Source organism: Aotus nancymaae, unplaced genomic scaffold, assembly GCF_030222135.1.
Source record: "Aotus nancymaae isolate 86718 unplaced genomic scaffold, 86718_ANA_hifiasm-v0.15.2.pri h1tg000004l, whole genome shotgun sequence".
Lineage (NCBI taxonomy): Eukaryota > Metazoa > Chordata > Mammalia > Primates > Aotidae > Aotus > Aotus nancymaae.
In genome coordinates, this window is record NW_026988415.1 from 6,830,633 (window position 1) to 6,852,812 (window position 22,180).

Here is a 22,180-nt window from a genome sequence, read left to right on the forward strand (position 1 = left end):
TGACACTTTGTGATGTCAAAGCCATCCCAGGACTGCCATTGGCTGGGACACTGCCTGTATGATCAAACAAAGCTCAAGGGCGTGGCTTTGCCTTGTCCCCAGGAGGGTATATATAGGCTGAGCAGGAGCTCTGAGACAACCGACTGGCAAGCTTCAATGTAGCTGTGGATGTCTGCACTCTGGAAGAGCGTAGTATAGACATTCTACAGACAGTCATGAAACAGCCAAGTTCAAGTACCAAGATGAAACGTACATCCAACAACAAAAAAAGTGACAAGGTAAGATTGTTAGGTTTTGAAAGGAAGGTGAGGATGAAAGATAGACACACAGAGAGGGGGCGGCTCAAACAGCAACACAGGTATATTCCAGACACCTGTGGAAGTGGGGGACCACCTTAATGCCAGAACGCACGGCTACGTACAGGCTCCAGTACTTACAGGTATGGGAGGGAGGGGTCTGGGCGGTATGGCTTGCTGCCTGGCAGGATATTAATAAGATGTTTTTATGATCCTGGCAGGATATCGATAAGATGTTTTTATGATCAGGCTGTTTAGCTTTTTTTCCAGTGGGATGTCATTGTGGTGTTTCTTAGAACTTTGCCCAGAAGACATGATAGGAGTTTCGTTAGTTGGGCAATCTTGCTAACCTCAATGGTTGTAGAAGCCTTTTTTAAGATTGACTTTTCTACATAGACTCTCATGTAGTCTTTGACAGAAGATAGTTGTGCTTCTCCTCTTCCAATCCAAATGCCTCCTTTTTTTTTTTTTTGCACTGGACATAATTCCCAGTAGTAAGTTGAACAGTGCCCACACTGTTGCACATGTTGGTCTTAGATTGTAGTATCCTGCATGTAAACACTCAGTCTGCCTTGTGTTAAGGTGATTAGGCAAGATTTTTCTCATGGCCTGAACCCCCATGGAATGTTTCTCTTTGATCAAGGTCTGCAAAACAGCAGCGTGCTTACAAAATGGTGGTTTGGACTCACATTGTTGCCTTCGACTTTAGTATAAAAGGAAGAGGGGAATTGTTGATTATCTGGCTGCTTCCTGATGAGTAGGGGTGCTGTAATCAGGGTTTGGATTTTGCAGCAGTGGGTGTTCGACTTGAGAGTTGTTTCCCTGGAGGCACTGGTACCGCACTTGGCAGAGGAGAAGGATGGTATCGACGTGTTGCTGGGTGGCTGCCGGGACAAGGGAGTTTAGCCTTGGTGAGATAAAGCGGGATGTGAAGACATGTATACATGGATCAATTGTGAGTATTAGGAAGAGGAAGATTAAGGCCCTAAGAAAGGGGCAGCATGCTATCCCAGTGCTGAGTGCAGCAGAGATGTTTAGTTCCGCTAACACTAGAGGGAGATGTAGAGGCTCCTTAGTGTGTGTGGAGGAAGATGAGACAGAAGCTACTAAAGGAACCTGGATGGTCTGGCTGCTCAGCAAAATGTTAATGCTTAGATTGAAAACCAGGATGCATGTTCCTGACCAACTGGCCAGTAGGCAGAGATGAGAGTTTGTGCCGCAAAGGAAGAAGACACTGGGTTGGGGGTGGACAGGCAAAAGTTGTAGGTTATGGTGGCAAGCCATGAGAATGGGGCATTGAATTCTGGGCACACCTTTTGTTTTAACTTTTATGTTTTTCCAAATTGAATAGCTGCCAGCAAAGGTAGCCTCTGGGAGGGCCTAATAGGGAAGGTTGGTGGGGGAGGTGGCGAAGGCTGCTTGGTTTTGGAGAGAGAGAGATAAATGGGTTTTTGTAACTAACAGCCATTGCGGTCCTGACAGGGCAGAAGGATAAAGGCTGCAGTTGAGGGAATTGTTTGTACATTTTTTCCAGGGGGCGCCCTTGAGTTGGATACATGGAGAGCAGGGCTGGCAGAGAGGGGAGGGCTTGGTAAGAGGTGCTTTATGGAATCCGACTTGTAACCTGTTGAGCTAAGAGGCTATGAGGTGAAGGAGGGTGACAGCCCTGTGTGTGATGGTGTGGGTGGATTTGACGGATCGAGGTGGGAGGTATTTAGCTGAGCAAGATTATAAACAGTTTTTGGGGATGAATTGGCCGAGTAGGTGAGATGCAGGTTAATTTGACCTGGGTTTATGTGGCCAGGTTGACAGGAAGGGCTGTGAGCTGCTGGATTTGTGTGGACAAACAAATTTAACAGTTGGAAGTAAGAAGGGAGTGTGACTGATTTAAGAGGCAATGTGTGAGGCTGAGGGCCTCAACTGATAGAGGTTGGGGGTGGGGACTCAGAATATCCCACAGACAAAGAAGACAAAAGGAGAAAAAGGAGATTCGAGTGGGAGTGAAATTTTGGAAGGTGCCCTGCAGTCATATCTCATGGATTAGCGTGAGAAATTGGCATGGACTATCCAGGGACATGGGGAAGGAAAACCAGGGAAGATCTGAAACAAAGTCTGAGACAAAAGATTTGAAATTGGAGGCAGGGAGTATTATGGACTAGGGCCTTCCAGATTGGCAACTTCTGGAATTCTTAAGTGCAGTGATATTGGTCCTGTGAGGGAGGGAGAATAATTTGGGGGTGAGGAAGTTTCTAGATGTGGCTCTAGTGCTCTTTTTAATTTGGAATGGTGTATTCAGTGTGAAAAGGAGGCTAGCTTTGCTGCTGTGGGAGTAGTTGGATAACCTGGTGACAACCTGTCCACTTAAGTTGGAGAGGGGAGGGGGAGGAGTCTGCGATTCAGCCCTAGTCGCCTGTTGTAGGAACAGGGAGGAGTGTTTTGAAGATGGACTTTTAGGCTAGGGAAAGTAAGCATGTGCGTACTGTCTTATTAGATGTTGGGTAAGGTGTAACGCTGGCCAAGTATTCCATATAGAAGAGGGAGAAATTACAGGGAGATTGTGGTGGATAAAGCATCATTCATACATGAGTTTAAATGGGCTTAGGCTGAGTGGTTTTTGGAAAATGACTCATAAACTCATGAGGACCAATGGGAGAAGTGAAGTCCAAGCCATTTTAACCTTCAGGGAGAGTTTGGTTATTTGTCCGTTTTTGTTTTTTTTAAATTTCCTGAAGATTATGGGTGGTGAGGAATATCGAAAGCCCATTTAATGTTTAGAGACATTGTCAACTGTTGGTTAAACTGTGAAACAAATGCTGGCCCATTGTCTGACTGGATGCAAGAGGGGGTTGAAACTGGTGGATAATATGAGTGAAGAGAATAGAAGCGATGGTGTGTGCCTTTTCGGTGGTGATAGGAAAAGCTTTTATCTATCCAGACAATGTGTCTATTATACTCTAAAGGTATAGAATCATTTGTGGGGGGCATGTTGGTGAAGGTGATTTGCTAGTCCTGCCTTGGTAGATGTCCTCAGGCCTCATGTGTGGGAAAGGAGGTGGTTTGATAGCTTCTTCAGAGGAAGTTTAAATGCAAAGGGAACACACCTTAGAAATATCTTTGAGATTGGGAGACATGGTGGAAGAATGTATCTAAATTTTTAAAAGCTGGAATAGGGGCAGTAACCGGCATGGAAATGGTTGTGCACACATAAAACTACAGAAGGTTTTTAAAACTTGGCCAAGACACTTTCTTCATTGAGATAGAACCATTTTTCCCTGAATGGTGCCAGCCCAGGCAAGTGGGGTTTGTTCCTCCTGGGTATATACAGGGTGTATGCTGGGAAAAATGGGAAATAATGATGGGGTCTTAATGACTGCCGGCCATGCTGCCAAGCGTATTGAAAAGTTTTTCTTGGTTATGGCTTCTGTTACTTTTTGGTGCCCCTTCAATGAATAATGGTAGCCTTTAGTGGTAGTTTAGCCACCTCCAGCAGCTTATGTCTACTTTGCCATTTGTTACGGGAGTTCCTTCTGTAGTTTGAAAACTACAGATTACTGGCAGATTAAGGCATGAGAGTGCAGGATGTGGTACGCATATTTGGAATGGGTGTAATGTTGACCCTCTTTCCCTCTGCTAGGGTGAGGGCCCTGGTTAGGGCAACTAGCTTTGCCTGTTGAGAGGTAACATGGGATGGGAGAGCATTGGATTCTAGGAGATTATTTTCAGCAATGATGGAATAGCCAGCTGCTGGACATGGCTCCCTAAAAGAGCTTCCATTAATTAACTGTGTACGTGTTCCCATCAAAGGGGCTTCTGAAACGTGTTGGAAGGGGGAGGAGAGGGAGTCTAAGAGGTCCAGGCAGGAGTGAGAGAGCTTAGAATGGGAAGTATTTACAGGGAGGAGTGTGGCTGGGTTGAAAGTTCTGTCTCTGGAAGGTGATTAGAGGGTTACCTATGAATAAGGCGTGTACCTGCTATAAGTGGTATGGTGGGAGGGATAGAAGGGACAGATGGTTTATGAAGTCCTGTAGGTTATAGGAGCATGCAATAGTAATGTGTTGGTAGAGAGTGTGTTTCTGTGCCTCTGAGGCCAGCACTGTGGCCACCCCCAAGATTTTTAATCAGAATGACCAGCCTTGGATGACAGAGTCCAGTTGTTTTGAGAGGTATGAAACAGCTTGTGGGGCACTGCTGTATCTTTGGCAGAGCAGTCCAAGAGCAAGGCCTTGGTCAGAATGTACATACAAAGTAAAGGGCTTGGTAAGGTTGGGCAGTCTCAGCGCCAGGCCCATTAAAAGGGCATTTTTTAGCTTTTTTTTTTTTATGTGGGAGTTGATGGGACAAGCTGGATTTAGGGGTTTTAGGATGGGCCCATGTGAGGCTGTGTAGAGCAGCTTGGCCAGCAGGTCAAAGTTGGGAATTTACAGCCAAAAATATCCCACAAGGCCCAAGAAGGAGAGGAGGTACTTTTCAAATGAAGAAGAAGCATGTCCCAAAGTAGCTCCTTTCATTGGCTTGGGATGGCTCGAGAGTTAGGGGTTAGGACAAACTCAAGGTAAGTAACTTGGGTTTGGGCTACCTGAGCTTTTGTAGGTTAGGCCCAATATTCTCGATTATAGAGGAAGTTTAAAACCTAAAATCTGAGTGGTGTGTTGGATGGACAGGTTAAGGGAGGGGCTACAGAGGAGGAGGTCATTGATGTATTGGAGGAGGGTGCTAGGAGCAAAGGGAAGTTCAGCAACCCCTGTGAGAGTACAGTCCATGTTAGTCAGGTGGACATGTGAATATTAGGATTTTACCCAGTTAAAGCAAAAAGATTTTGGTAAGCCGGATTTAAGGGAATAAATCTTTTATTTATTCCCTTTTCGTTCCAATACAGAGGAGTGTGTGGTAGATGGGGGAATATGGGAGAGTGGAGTGTGTGGTTGCAGACCACTGGATGGATTGGTACCACTGCCTCGTTAACAACTTGGAGACCCTGGACCAAGGGGTAAGACCAGCCTGTCTTTTAGAAAGCCAGAATAGGGGTGTTGTGGGGAGAGTTGACAGGCTTGAGAATTTGAGCTTGTAAAAGTTTACAGATAATAGGTTTGAGGACTCTGAGGCCGGCTGCATTAAAGGGATATTGAGACTGATGAAGGAAAATGGAGGGGTTTTGAAGGGTTATTTTAATTGGGTTGAGATGTGTAGCTATTGTGGGTTTAGAAATGTTCCAAACTCTAGAATTAAAAGAAGGTAACAGGGTGGATAATGAGGATGAGAGGGAGAAGAGAGGGAGAAGAGCATCTGAGCAGCAGAGGAAAATAAAAGTGGTAGAATTGTAGGAACCACATTGCATGGAGGCCTGGAATTTACTTAATATGTCCCACTCCAAGATAGGGGTAGGACACTGAGGGATAACCAGGAAAGAGTGGGTGAAGCGGGGTGTTGAATAGTTTGTATAATCAAAGACCAGTCTGTGCCTAGAGGGGATTCCATTGAATCTCACTATAGACGTAGAAGAACTGAAAAGTGGTCTAGAATATTCTGGTAAAACTGAGTAATTAGTTTTCTTATTGAGTGTCCAATAGGAAAGACATGGGCTTAGCAGGTACTGGCAGCATTACCCTGGGTTCTGAGGTGGTGATGGCAGTGGGGGCGGTGGACCCCCTGTCAGGCTTCAGGTAGAGGTGGTGAAGCTGGATGAAGAGTTTCACTGAGCAATGGCTGACTTCCAGTGTCCCTTGATACCACAGATGGGGCAAGGTTTCCAGAGTGTCCTGGGATTACGGCAGGCTTTTGCCCAGTGTCCTGTTGGCTGCACCTTATTACAGACTCCTGGAGGTGACTGTTGCCAGGTTGAGGGATTCTGTATGCCTTGGGAACCACGTTGAGTGGCAGCTACCAGCATTTGGTATTTAGCCTGGTCCTTTTTTAGGTTTGGGGTTTTCAGTTCTTCCTCTTTATTCTTAAAGACCTTAAAGGACACTTTGATAAAGTATTTTTAGTAGGTTTGAAGGCCATCCTCCAGTTTTTTAAGCTTTTTTTCAAATGTCTGGGACTGACGCAGACATAAAGTATAAATGAAGATAGATTTTGCCCTTATTCATATTAGGGCTTAAGGTGGCAAATTCAGTTGTGACCTTTGAAAGGCAGAAGAAGAAAAGAACAGGGGCGGCTAGAAGGCATGATATCGTATGGCCTTGTTCAAGTCTGTCTATGGAAGTTGCCTGTTCATTCCAATTGGGATCAGTTCTGGGGACAGCTAGGGTCTCTCTTGGGTTATGAGCATCATCTTGTTGGTGGAGCATCATCCTGTTTCTTACAGGCTGGGGTACTTACAGGTATGAATGGGAGGGATCTGGGCAGTATGTCTTGCTGCCCAGCAGGATATTAGTAAGATGTTCTTATGATCAGGTGGTTTGGCCCTTTTTCTGGTGGAATATCATTGTGGTGTTCCTTAGAGCTTTGCCAAGCAAGATGTGATAGGGATGTTTGTTTAGTTGAGTCTTTGTCTGCCTTGTGCTCAGGTGGTTAGGCAGGATGTTTCTCATGGCCTGAACCCCCATGGAATGTTTCATTTTGACCAAGCCCTCCAAAATAGCAAAGAGCTTACAAAATGGTGCAGTTTGGACTAACACAGATGACCCTAGCCATGCTCCTCTTCTTCTTCCCCATAGATCCCTACCCTATGATTCCACCTTGTTCTTCTCTGGTACAAACCCTTTTCTCAACCGCATTTCTTCTTATAAACCACCCCCCTCCCGCCCCATTGCTATTCTGTCTCTACCCTATTCACCAAAAATAACGTCTTTCTGGCATCTCCCTGTTTTCTTACCAGACGCTGGAGACACTGAACAGAGCTTTAGCCTCTGAACAGAGTTTGAAGAAGACCAAAAAAATCACAGTATCCAACAATATTAGTGTTTTGCTACAGGAAGTATAAGAAAATAAATTCAAATCAAATGGAGAATGACCAGTCCTGAGAGAACTCCATCGATCCAATCCCACAGGATGAGGACAAAGACCTCGACCCATGTGAAGGATCTTCACAGGATGAAGATCTCGATTCATGGGAAGGATCTTCACAGAAGGACGAAGACCTTGATTCACGGGAAGGATCTTCACAGAAGGATGAAGATCTCGATTCATGGGAAGGATCTTCACAGAATGACGAAGACCTCGATTCATATGAAGGATCTTCACAGGAGGGTGGGCAGGATTAGTCACACGTGGATAAACCAAATTGGACAAGTAATGATAACAATAAAATAAACATTAAGGAGCTGATGACTGAGTATCTCTCTGCCTGTTTTCTGATGGTGAGGAGGAAGGGAAGGGGGGAGGTAGGCATTCGGAGGGATATGAGGTCCTGTATGGTTGGTGGGCAGACCCATAGGTGAAGCAGATATTCTAAATAAGGACTCAGGGAAGGACTGATTTCTGGAGACAAATTTTCTTCTTAAAATTTTATCCCACAGGAGACAAAGAAGAGGATTTGGTGTTTCTTGGAGCATGTACATATTTAGAAGGGCACATAAAAAGATTGCATTGTATGTAGGTGACCGTGACACTCTTTCCAAAATGAAGACATCAAAATCACCACCTCCAGGACATATACCTCATGGTAGTGTGTTTTCTAACTCACCCAATACTTTGAGCAACTGAACACCCTCAAAAAGACCAAGAATCTCACCCTGCAGAAAGTAAAACAGCATGCCACACACACTAAAATGATGGTGTTTGCAGGACATGGTCCCAATACTAGGGCACTTCTTTGTTAAGAAACTCTAGGTGGAGCAGGAGCCTACCAAGTGTGGGACACTGAGAGTGGCCTGTTTCTACTGCAGGCAATAAATGGGAGCATTGTCTATGGAGAATTTTAAAACAAGAATGCCCGTAAAAGCTGATATTTATATTGCCACTTCCACACACCAGCGTTCCTATAGAGTGTCAATGATTAAGAATTTTTCCCCTGAAAAAATATTGTTTTCATTGGAGGGAATACAGTAGAGTGGTTTTGGCATCAATGTAGAGGACTGAGATATATTTCTTGGGTTAATTGCTCAAGATCCTTTCCTGTTTATTTACTCATTCACTCTCCTTTATTTCCATGGCCCAGTTTCATTTCTCTTCTCTACATTGGCAATCATTGTAATACATTTGATGTGCATCCTTTTCCCTGTATGAGTGTTAATACATGTTTCATATTGTTTGTGGATATTTATTTTCAATTTATGTATCCATTGTCAATATTTAATGTTTCACTCACCCCTGTTTTTAAGATGCATCTATATATGTCTAATCTGTTCTTTCCTTGTAAATGGAAATGTCAGGTGTATTTTTGTATTTTGTAACTTTTAGAAAGATATTTTGATTTTTAATATTTGTACCCATCTTTTGGTCCATGTTTTGTTTAATTTGTACCTTAGTATTACATTTTCTTCTCTGAGCTCAGTGAAGAAAAAGTCTCAGGAGAGATCACAGTGTCTTTCTTCAAGTCTCTGATATGGTGTCGTGTGGAATCAGGTCAGACTTACACTTTTTGAGTGTCATACCTGGGATTAGAAGGACCACAGTAGGGAACTTAGGAGAAAGTGGCATAAACTCCCCTAGGCAGTGGATGTGGATGAGTTTGTCCTGGAAAAGCTGTTTACAAAATGATCAACTGTAATTTTGCTCTTTTGGGGCTCAGAAAACAATACCCCAAAATGAAGACCTCAGGAGCAAAAGTTTTTCTCCATTCTTCTCCTACCCTCCTGTCTCTCAGTCTCATTCTCCTCCAAGGCTAGCCACAGAAACTAGAATCCTTCTTCCCCCTAAGGTGTGCCAGAGAAACCAAAACCTATTTTCCCCGAAGCCAGCGATAAAACCTAAAAATATTACTCTAGTTTACGCTCCATCTTCTGTGTAAAAACTGGCCTTAAAGAAATTGTCTGATCTACCTTGTTTGACTGTAGGTCAGAAGACCCCCGTTTCAGAGGGGTCCCTGCCACACACCCAGAAGGAAGAATGCTGCTCAAAGAAATCCAGTAATAATCTAGACATATAGGCCTTTCTGTGTTTTCCCCGCTCAGTTCATTAGTGTTAGTTTATACCTTTTTTGTCCAATCCTATTTCTGTACCTCTGTCCATACTTCCTAGGCATAAAATGGACAATTTCCCCTGTATCTTTGAGTCTTCATTCTGAAGGCTCTCACGTACACCCCTTAAATAAATTTGTATACTTCTTCTTCTATCAATCTGCCTTTCATCGGTGATTTTTGGTGCGGCCTCAGAGGGCCTTGCCCCCTACAGCTCTTTCCTGTGGGTGTGAATATCTCACCAGGCCTGTCACTCTCTACTTCAAAATGCCTAACACTTGCTACTATATTTCTCTGGCAAAAAGCATAAAGTTGTTGAGCTTTTGAAGCTTGATATCACTTGGAAAATAAGAGTTATATTATTTAAAAATTTGAACAGTGACAAGGATGTGTGGTAGCTTGACTGCTGATTTCCTGAAAGTTCAGACTTTATCTTGTTTGCTATGGTATCATCTGGAAATAGTATGGGGCCAGACACACAATAGGTAATTAGTAAATATTTGCTGAATGACGGCACAACCATGGAAGGTGAACTGTAGCGTGGTGATGAGAAAAAGCACTGATAGTGACTCATATTATAAAATGTTCTAGCCCCAGCTGTGGTTATAACTAAAAATATAAGCTTGAGCTAGTTAAAGAAATATCCTTTAAAGGTGATGTCTAAGTATCTAATTCCATGAATTTAGATTTAATTGCTTAAAGTTTGGGTCTATGTAGCACATTAATCTAGGTGCAAAAGTATCCAAAATATCTAAGATTATTGAATGAGTCTCTCTAACTAAAATTTTAATAGAATGCTGAGGCTTATATCTACTCAAAAAAAAGTTGAGGCTGATATATACTTAAAAAAAATGTCTATGCATAGATAGTAAATATAGTGATCTTAATTATATTATTATTTTCATTTTACACTACTTATTTTTTTCTCAATTTTAATTTTTGATATGGGGGCACACATGCAGGTTTGTTACATGAATATATTGCACTCAGGTAGTGATTTTAGTATCCGATAGGTGGTTTTTCCACACATGCCCGCCTCTCTCCCTCCCCTATCTAGTAGTTTATGGTGTCTGTTATTTCTACATTTATGTCCATTTGTGCTCAATATCTAGCTACTACTAATAAATGAGAATATCTGGTTTTTGGTTTTCTGTTTCTACATTAATTCACTTAGAATCATGGCCTCCAACTCACACATGTTGTTGCAAAGGACATAATTCCATTGTTTTTTATGGCTGCATAGAATTCCATGGTGTATATGTACCACATTTTCTTTATTCAATCCACCTATTGATGGGCATCTAGGTTGATTTCATGCATTTGCTATTGTGCATAGTGGTGGTGAGCACAGCATTGCATGTGTCTTTTGATATAATGATCTATTTTCCTTTGAGTATATATACCCAGTAAGGGGATTACTGGGTCAAATGGTAGCTCTATTTTAAATTCTTTGAGAAACAGCTTAATTTTTAAAAGATCCCCAAAGATAATTTTACTTTAGTAAACTTTAAATCAATGCACTTGGGCAGGCACAGTGGCTCACCACAGTAATTTCAACACTTTGGAAGGTTGGGTTGGGCAGACTGCTTGAGACCAGGAGTTGGAGAACAGCCTAGGCAACATGGCGAAAACCCATCTCTACCAAAAATACAAAAAAATAGCCAGGCATGCTAGTGGGTGCCTGTGGTCTCAGCTACTTGGGAGCCTGAGGCAGGAAAACTGAGCCCAAAGGGCAGAGATTGCAGTGAGTCAAGATTGTGCCAGTGCATTTCAGGCTGGGTAATAGAGTGACATACTGTCTCAAAAAAATTAAATGAAATAATACACATTTAAATGAAGAATATTCCTTTGCATCGAAATGCTTCACTAAATGTGAATGACACTATTAATAATACTAATAATATGTAACATTTTCAAATAACTATGTCTAACATTTATTTAGCATTTACTAAATATCATGCACTTCATATGCTTAAGGTAATGTAACCCTCGCAAGCAACTTATGATTCTGGTAGTTTTGCTATCAGCATCGTTAGGGAATGAGAAATGGAGGTCACATAGCAAGCGATGACATAGAGATTCAAACCTAGGCAGTCTTGAATAAAGAGGCTGAGCTCATATCTACTCACTATAAATATTATCTCTTAACTTTTCCTCAGAAAGCTAATGGTAAATGCACATGTTTTCTGTTATATAAATTCAAAGTTACTATGACTGCATACTGACATGGTCTGGTTCTGTGTCCCCCTGCATAATCTCATTTTGAATTGTAATATGAATTGTAATACTCACATGTCAGGGGAGAGACATCATGGGAGTTAATTGGATCACAGGAGGAGTTGCCCCACGTTGTTCTGGTGATAGCAAGTGAGTTCTCACGAGATCTGATATTTTTAAGCTTTACAGAAGCTGCCAGACAGGTTGCAACTGACAACCACATCATTTGAGAATAAAATCTCTATTGCTTTCTCCGGTACCAGCAATCTGCATCAGGAGTGAAGTGTACATTGTTGTTCTTACTACTACTGTAGAGTTGGAGTGTGGCTGATGGCAGACAGGCAATTTAAAATACCACAGCAGTTTCTCACTAGAAAGCAGCAGCTTCTTTCTTCACCAAGTACATTGGTATAATTCACCTTTATTATACAATTAAAATGTTAATTGCAATCCTTATGGTAACCACTAAGGAAGCAAAACTAAAATATTATGCCAAAAAATAAAAAAGAAAGGGATAAAAATGATATGCTGGGACATAATCAATTAATTATTAAAAAGACATGGAAAACAACTAGCAAAATGGCAAACGTAAGACCTTTCCTATTGATAATTGCATTATATGTAAATGCATTAATCTCTTGATTTAAAAGTCAGAGATTGGCAGAATGAATTTCCAAAAATGATCCAACTATATGCTGTTTGCAAAAGATTTAACTTAGATTCAAAGACAAAAATAGGTTGAAATGAAAAGGTTGGAAATATATATCCCATTTGAACAGTAACCAATAGAGAGTTGTGGATTCCTATACTAATATTAGACACAATAGACTTCAAGACAAAAATAACTACAAGGAATTATATATTGATGAAAGTGTCAAGTCATCAAAAATTTTGTGTATGCATGTGTGTGTGTGTGTGTGTGTGTGTGTGTGTGTCTGTTTTAATGCCAGTACTATGCTTATTTGGTTACTATACCTTTGTAGTAAATTTTGAAGTCAGATAGTGTGATGGCTCCTGCTTTGTTGTTGTTTTTTTCTTTATGGTTAATATTTTTTGTCTATTCAGAGTTTTTGTGACTCCATATAAATTTCAGCATTTTGTTTCTTTTTCTGTAAACAATGTCATTGGTATTTCTATAAGAATTACACAGAATCTGTAAACTGCTTTTGCTAATAATGTCATTTTAACAGTAGTCATTTTCTAATCCATGAACAGGGATATTTCCATTTTTTTAGTGTCCCCTTTAATTTAATTTCATTAGTATTTTATAGTATTCCTTGTACAGGTCTTTTCACTTCCCTTCCATTAAATTGATACCTACATATTTTATATTTATTGTAGCTATTGTTAATAGAATTGCTTTCTTTTTTTTTTTTTTTTGGATTGTTCATTATCGGTATATATACAATGCTACTGATTTTTGTATGTTAATTTTGTATTCTGCATCAAGGCCAGCTTACAAAAATCACAATGCATACTAAAAGGCTAATAATGCAAGAAGAGACAAAGCAAAATCAGAACCAGAATCGGATATGACAAAAATGCTAGAATTATCAAACCATCAACTTAAAATAACTATGATTAATATACGAAGAATTCTAATTGAAAGTAGGCAACTTGCAAGAACAAGTGGGTAATGTAGAGCAGAGAGGTAGAAATTCTAAGAAACAATCAAAAAGAAATGTTAGTGATTGAAAACAATGTAATGGAAATAAGAATGCTTTTAATGGGCTCATTAGTAGACTGGACTTGGCCGAGGGACGAATCAGTAAGCTTGAGGTTATATCAATATAATTTTTCAAAACCGAAAAAGAGAAAAAAAAAAGAATGCAAAAACCAAAATAGAATATCCAATAACTGTGGGACATTACAGAATGTGTAGTGTATGGATAATGGGAATAGCAGAAGGAAAAGAAAGAGAAAAGGGAACAAAATGAATATTTGAAGGAATAATAACAGATTTTTTTTCAAATTCAGACATGAAATTTGAATGTCAGAAACCAAACCACTGATACAGGAAGCTCACAGAACACCAAAAAGGATACATGCTCCCCCAAATCCTACATTAAAGGTTATATTGTGTAGAATATTAAGATGATTAAAAACCATCTTCAAAGAAACCAGAAGGAAAGGGGAGTGGCTTCCCTATAGAAGAGAAAAAATAAGAATTATTTATGACTTCTCAGAGACCATCAAAGCAAGAAAGGAGTGAAGTGAAATATTTTGTGCTGAGAGAGAATAAACACCAATCTCAATACTGTATCCTCTAAAATTATCCTTTAAAAGTGAAGGAGAAAAAGACATTCTCAGACAAACAAGAATTGAAGGAATTTGTTCCAAGAACCCCATGGATACAAAAAATCACACATACTCAAGTCATGCAGTCAGCCCTGTGGAACCTGCAGATACAAAATGTTGGTCCTCCATATATAGATTTTGTGTCCTGTACTTTCAATCTACATTTGGTTGCAGATGCAGTTTCTGTTGATATGGAGAACCTACTATATTAATTTTAAAAATATCTGGGTATAAGTGGACCCAAGCAGTTCAAACCTGTGTTGTTCATGAGTCAACTGTAATTAACAGGCTAAGCGATGAGTCAAAATAGAATCAAGCTCAATTAAAATCACAGAAGGCAAAAAATAGAAAATAAAAATAGAAACAAATAAGGGCAATGAAGAAAACAGTAACATAACTGTTAGGTGTTATTCCAACTCTGTCAATACTCACTTTAAATGTCAATTGTCTAAACACACCAATGAAAAGACAAAGACTATCAGATAAAAAACAAGACCCAATTATATGTTGTCTACTAGAAAACCACTTTGAATACAAAAATATAAACAGATTAAAAGCAAAGGGCTAGAGAAAGATATGCCATGCTAAAACTATCTAAAGAAAGCTGGAACAACTATATTAATTACAAACAAAGTGGACTTTACAGTAGGAAAATTATCAGGAATAAAGAGGAGTATTATGATATAATGATAAAGTGGCCAATTCTTCAAGAAAACGTAACAATTTAAAATAGGTAATTACATAAAAGCAAAAGCAGATTAGTAGTTTCTAGGAGTTGGGGGAAAAGGGCAAAAGGGAATGCAGAGTGGCTGCTTAATTGCTACAGAGTTTAATTTTGGGGACGAAATGTCTTGGAACTAGATAGTAGTCATGGATGAACATTGGAAACATACTTAATTCTACTGAATGTGTACTTTAACAAAGTGTGTAGCTCATCATAAGCCATGTGAATTTTACCTCAATTAAATGAGGAGACAACAGAAATATTCATTTTCAGAATATCATTTATTGAATAATTACTATTAAACTAGTAAATGCCTGACACTAGTTCTGTCTCACCTCAGCTTTTGTCCAAGGAAGACAATAATTAGCTGATTGTAGAATAGTTTCTCTTCCAATCACTGACTTGGCCTCATAATCCTTCTCAGTACGGTACTCCAAGAAGTCACCACCAAGAGAAGCCAAAACAGAAACAAATAATCTGAGTCTGTGCTAAGATGACTTTTCCCAATATTCACCTTCAATACTACTTCATTTGCTGGCTAATACCTGGAATTCCACAATCAAGGCTTTACTCTTTTCGCTATGATCTTTGACTTTTGATAAATATTCTACTGAGATTTCTTGAATGCTGGTTTCACAGTAGACGGGTCCTAAGACAAAGATTTGTGTGGAGGAGGTCTACTTTGGAATGATACTTTTAAGGAAGACAGAGAAGCAAGGCTGGGCAGAGGGAGATGTTAAACTGCCATGCAGTATTAATGGATCCTGCAGCTGAGATCATAGAGAGCCCTTGAGCTGGGAAGACACCTTTGAGGTATCTTCAAAGGAGGCAATGAACTTGCATTCCCACATGAAACAGTCACTATATTTGGGCTTCCCTCAGGGAAGAGATGTGACCTTGGAAAGGGAAGGGTAATTCATATGGAGGGGTTCAACTCTGGGCTGTCAGTAGCCAACAGTCTAGTAGTCAGAGAAAATATGTATATTGGTTCTGAAAGTGGAATCTGAGTGGCATGCCATAGCAGAGATGCACCCATTTTAGTTATTGGCCAAATTTATACATAAGTATAAATGGATTTAAACTCATTATGGAGGCTGGGAAAGAAAGTAAGCCCATCATAGGCTGAGGATTGTATAGGAATTATGGAAAGAGACTATGTTAAGGAGAAGACAAGCATTTTATATTATGAAGTAACAGTGTTCCCCAAATCTATTTTCAACAATTTTGTCCTTAATAGAAAAAATCTGTATAACACCATTTTGGGAATGATCATGGTAGTAGGCCTTCAGATCATTATTTTTAGGAGAATCTGAACCTAATTTTATATTTGTGGGGCTTCATTTGCCTGCTAATTTCACAAATTTGCCCCACTGGAAAGTCGTCTTCCCATGAGTCTAGAAGGCCAATTCTCATGATCCTCAGCCAATCTACAGCCAGCTTATGTGTTATTTGTTTTTTAAAAAAAGCATCTACCAAAAGACAGCTTATACCTAAAAGAGGATAATCGAGGAATTGAAGAGTTGTTCAATACAAGCTACTTTACATTTCTGTTTTATTTACTACATATGTATAAAAAAATTACTGCAAAATTGAGTAGTGGGAAAACAATTGTTTATGATGTTAACATTATTGGGTTTAGGTATTCAGGCAGGACACAGTGGGTACAGCTTGTCTTTGCTACATTACTTCTGGAGCCTTAGCTGGAAGGTTTAAACAGCTCAAAAGTGGAATCATTTGAAAGCTTGCTCATGCATATGTTTGACAATTGATGCTGTATGTAGGCTTACACCTTAGCAGGAGTTGTTGCCGCAATGCTTACATTTGGTTTCTTCATGTAGCCCAGGATTTCTTATAATATTGTGGCTGTGTTCCAAAGGTATGTGCCTCCAGATAAAAAGTGAAGTAGAAGTTTCATGCATATTATACCTAGTGTTAGGAAGTATCGCATCACTCCTACCATAGTCTAATTTTGGGACAGTGACAAGCTCCCACTCAGATACAAGGAAAATGAAGAGTATCATTTATACTGTAAGAAGGGCACGCGGTATGAAATAAATATACTGATATTGCTGTCTTTGGAAAATACAGTCTGCCACTCTTCCTTTTTCCTATAATGTGCTCTTTCTTTCAGTTTTCAAAGAGAAAGATATTTGGTCAAATATTATTTCCAAATAAATATTATTTCAGAGTGCAACTTCTGTGATAATAGGAAGGTAACATACTTATGATAGTTCTGATGACTATTTAATCATATATCTTTCATTTTTTACAGCTGCTCTATAAATGAAGTTTCCACATTCTGATGCAAAAATTATTTTCCCTTCATATTTATTATGACTTTCAAAATCATTGAACCCTAAATAAGATCACACAAAAAGTTGGAATATCCCTCTTAATGCTTTATCAGTAGTTAGAAAGATCAACAGAAAAAAAGTACTTAAAATGGATTTACTGCATTATAGGTTTTCAAATCCAGATGGCCTAGATACAATACTTGCCTATTTGAACAGGGTATACATGTTTATTCCAAGTACCACACTGAAGATGTTTTTAAAGTATAACTCAATATTATACATTCTTAAGATTATTTCTGTAAAATTTAGCTTCTGAAGGTAAGACTATATGTGTTGTTTAATCTGACTGTACAGACTGTAAAAAAATGCAAAATTTTTTATACTTTCCTTACCTATAAAACTAAAGCTAGCATCTATTTAATTTATTGTAACTATTTTATTTCACATGCCTGGTGTCATCAATTATTTTCTCTACCACAAGTTTAACTTCTCGTTTTTCTACATTTTAATTATTAACTGTCCTATTTTTCAGTATGTTGACTCTTGAAAGATCAATTCGATCAATTTAGGATTAAGTGGCAGCATCAATCTTGATAACTATATACTTGCTTTGATGTATTTCAGCAATGGTGTGAAAAATGTTAATGATACTAGCATTTATTGGGAACCTACTGTAGTCAGGCACTTTTTTAAGCACTTTATATTATCTCATTTAATCTTCACAACAACTCTGTGAGGTCTTAATTACTCTTTCCATTTTACAGGTAAGAAAGGTGAAGTTGAGAAAAGGGAAGGAGCTTGTCCTGGTCAAGCTGTTTAAACCCAGTTGGAATCCAGAGCTTTCACTTTTGTACTGCCATACTGATATGGTTTGGATATTTGTCCTCACCCAAATTTCATGTTGAGATGTAATGCCTAGTGTTGGAAGTGGGTCCTGGTGGTAGATGTTTGCATCCTGATGGCAGATCCCTCATGGCTTGGTGCTGTCCTTGCAATAATGAATGAGTTCTTTTGAGATCTGGTCATTTAAAAGCGTGTGGTAACTCTTGTTCCCCTCTTGCTTCTGCTCTGCTGCATGAGATGCCTGATCTCATGCTTTGCCTTCCTCCAAGAGTAAATGTGAGCTAACTCAACTTCTACTTTTTATAATTACCCAGTCTCAGGTATTTCTTTATAGCAAGGCAAGAATGGCCTAGTACATATACTATAGATGGAATAAGAAATATACTTTGGTTTTCAACTTATATAATAGCCACAAAGTTTCTGTTTGTTTTGTGAGGAGATTTTGATGGGGGGAAATGAAATTTGTCTTAATTATATGAGACATGACTATGTCATAGCTTTTCTTTGGGTACTTTTGTTATTCTTCTAACATAGTTTAAAGGAAATTGAATTAATATGAAAAAATATCTGATGGCTTTTATATAAAGTGGATGCTTTTTTCAGTAGCAAGGTAAGCAATAACATTGCCTTTCTCAAAATAATAATTACATGAAAATTTATAATAGTACACCTTATCAAATTGCCAGAGCAGCTGACATGGGTACTAATGATATGCTGAGTTTTTTAGGATAACCAGGGCTTATAATCTGGTTGGCACTGCTAAAGAAATAAAATTGCTATGCAAATTGTATCACATCATTGGAAACATTTGTCTTAGAATTTATTCCAGAGGCATAGGAACTTACAAGGATATGTGAAAGGAGTCATAGGAAATAGAGGCCTGGAAATTTTTGAAGGGCAAATGGATTGTGAATGAATGGCTGAGCAGAGGTAAGGATTTTTGAAGACCAGACTTTGGGGAGAGCAAAAGCTGAGGGAAATAGATACCTTAGCATGGAGACTGTATTACTCAATTTTTTAGGGGATTAAAGTAGGGCTGAGATGTGGGGTCAGATATCAATAGGCAAATAAATAATGTTCTGCAATGATCTAATGTGTTCCAGTATAGATGAAGTTATCTTATGCCTGGTTAGGGAAGCTGTGTAGACATTAACCAGTGGTCTGTGGAAGGGTATTGAGGCTATGCTTCAGCATGCAGCCATACGGTGTGGAGAGTTTAGCCAGGGGAGAGACAAAGGAGCCAGGTCTTTCCAGCTTATTCGGCATCTCTAAAGCTCAGTAGTGGCAATGAAGCTTTAGAGATAGGAGGCAGAAATGTGATTAGAAAAATAACAAGCTGATAAATTCAAATTCCTTGCAGGATATGGTTCTGCTTCATCAGTTCATTGTCAGAGCAACTGTTAATGATAATCAATGGGAATAAATGTATTTACATTCCCATTACACAGATCTGTTGTTTCCATTTTTTTTCTGTGTCTACTACTATTGTTGACAATGTGTGCATATTTTACATTGTTAAAGCATTGCCCAGATACATCTTTGTATAGTGTTTTTGTCATCAAACATTGCAACACAATCATTTTTCCATGCTGCTAAAGCCTCCAAGATAATATTTTTAATTATTTTATCATAATTCCAATTCCAAGAATAGCTCAATTGCTTAACTATTTATCTGTTAGTGAGTGAAGATAATCATTTCCTTTTACAAATAAGCCAATTATAAGTAACTTTCATTTTCAGAAGGTGTGTGTGCCCAGAGCAGAGTGGGAGAAAAGCAAGGTGATCAGTACAATCTCACTTAATAAGGTATTACATGGTGCTTGCAAAAACTGCAGATTATCTTTTTAAAGATTGTACTACAACTTTACACTGTCATCATCAGAATCTGAATGTACTTTTGACATCATTTTTGAATGTGATCATTATGTTTTAAACACGGTTTGTGTATTGCTTTCACAAGAGGACGCTGCTGGGAGTAATTTTGAGGCTTCTTTTAGATATTCTGAGAAAAGTTTGGGACCTTAATATTATTTTATGAAACTAGATGAAAATTTTACGTTTTCCTCAACACACTGATGTTGTGGTTAATGGAAAGGCAATATGACTAAGACTCTGAACTCTGCAAGCTTACAGAAATTGGTAAATTCAAATCGAGGCCTCCAGATCTTAGGTACTTAAAAATGATTAGGAAACTTAGGAAAATCAGGCCTTATGATTGTTTGAAGTGTTTTCCATTTTAAAGCAGACATCTTGTATTCACTAGAGTAATTTAGGCCATTTAAAGTATTTACATAGCTGACAAAGTAAAAGCATGGCTGCCTGATGTGCAAACAGCCAGTGAGTTCAATTACAAATCATGGTTTTTTCAGTGTTCCCTGAACTGACTTGATATTCCAGTATTAGGTGGTAAGGAACTGTAATGAATTTATACATATAAGCAATAATTTTGAATATTTATTGAGTGCATAAAATATGCTAAGCATGAATCTAAGCATTTTATACCCATTTAGCTTATTTAATTCTCACAATAGCCACCATTTTCTACTATATATGTATTTAGTATAGAAACGATGATGATGATATGTATTTTCATAATGAAGATTTTATCATTAGCTATCATTACTGAGTGCTTACTTTTTCCAGACATTATTTTTGTGCAATTCTTGTATTAAATTCATGAGATAGATAAGTGTTCTTATTTCAGAGATGACGTATCTGGGGTTAAGTGACTTTTCTAGTTCACATAGGTAAGAAGTGAGGAAGTTGGGATTCACTCTAACGTGAACATAGTTGGAGGACTATGTACACCAGAGTCCATGCTGCCTTAATTAAGATGATTCCTTCTCTTTGAAAGACCACACAAACTTGAAGCTTTGATCTGAACATATGTTTTCTATTTTCATACATTCTTTTAATAATTATGATGATTATATTGACACTGCAATTATTCAACTGCAAACATTCTGTTTTTACTGAGTCCAGAGATTTGCATAGAGAAACAAAATTCACCTCTTTATAGGCTGAATGAATTATCTGTCAAACATAATGTTAGATCCTGAAGTTAAAAGGTCAAACTCTATCTCTGAAGATTTATTACAATGATGAAGACTGAAGGTTTATAGTAAGTGGGTTGGCCATCATTTATTCTATTTATAGACTGCATTTAGGATCCTAGATTGCCAGAGCTAGAAAGATGTTAGAGGACAACCAGTTCTAAACAAACATGCAAACCAACTATGACCTTATGTTTTGTTTAAATATTTTTCTTATTTTTTTAAGAATCTTCAAATTTGTATTTAAATAAATAAGTTAACTTTAAATTGAGCCCATTTAAGCAAAATATATTATTTCTATGATAAAATTAGACTCTGAGGGACTACTTTTGGTTCTACCAAGATGGAATAGCCCTAGTATTCTATAACTAAAAGAGTTTACATTTAACACAACAAACAAGCATAAGAAGACTCTGAGAGGTGAAATGAAAATGCCTGACTTCATAGGGACTTTAGGACTTGGGGAACAACAAGATGATGAGTTCCCAGGTTTCCTTTTTATCTCCCATACACCCTGGTGAGAGTGCTCCAGTGACCTCCAACTCAGTACTGACAATAGATATGCTCATAAAAGCTCCATGAAAATCCTGTTTTTTCTAGACATAGACTGAAACATGATGGTCAAACATAACAGATATCTTTAATTTTTTTTTTTTACAATACCCATCTTACTCTAGACTAACACCAGTTGACAAACTGTCTGACCCCATGTTTCCAGTATGGCTAAATGAAGAGCACGTGTTCCATTCAACTTCTCTCTCTGCTGAAGCAGGTGGTGCACTTCCATTCCTCATCTGTATAATGTTGGTGGGGACAAGGAAGATGCTGAACTTCTATCCCTTGTGTAGCAGATGCACAAGGCTTTGCTCTGATTTCTCTACAGAGTAGTGTGGCTCTGATTGTATTAATCATATATAATATGTTAAAGTGACACAAGTCAGGGATAGTCAACACGGCACTTCCAGCACCAGCTGTGTCCAATGCAAAGCTGAAGCTCCATATCCAGCATTAATGAGATTTAACAATGCAGTGGGAGTTGAGACTAGTTGGCATTCTGCTTCCCCTTCTGAACTTCCTGTGGTGTCACTGAGGCCTAGCAATAAGCTAAGTTTCCATATTCACTCTGCTGTGGGAGTCATGACTTATCAAGGAGTTAAACTCACATTCTCACAAAAAGAGAATAAGGTTGTGCATGTTAGTGTCCCATTTTCCTTGAGAAGTTTTCAGAGTGACTAATGGGGTGTGTTAGTCCATTTGTGTTGCTATATAGGAATACCTAAGAATGGGTAATTTATAAAGAAAAAAAGGTTTATTTTGACTCACAGTTCTGCAGGCTATATAGGAAGCATGGTGCAACATCTGCTTCTGATGAGGGCTATGGAAAGCTGACAATCAT

At 38.8% G+C, this 22,180-nt stretch overlaps 1 pseudogene; it reads left to right on the forward strand.

Annotated features, from left to right (window-relative positions):
• Positions 1-215: 215 nt before the first annotated feature.
• LOC135277663 (sperm protein associated with the nucleus on the X chromosome N2-like) lies at positions 216-7,498 on the forward strand (annotated as a pseudogene).
• Positions 7,499-22,180: the final 14,682 nt, after the last annotated feature.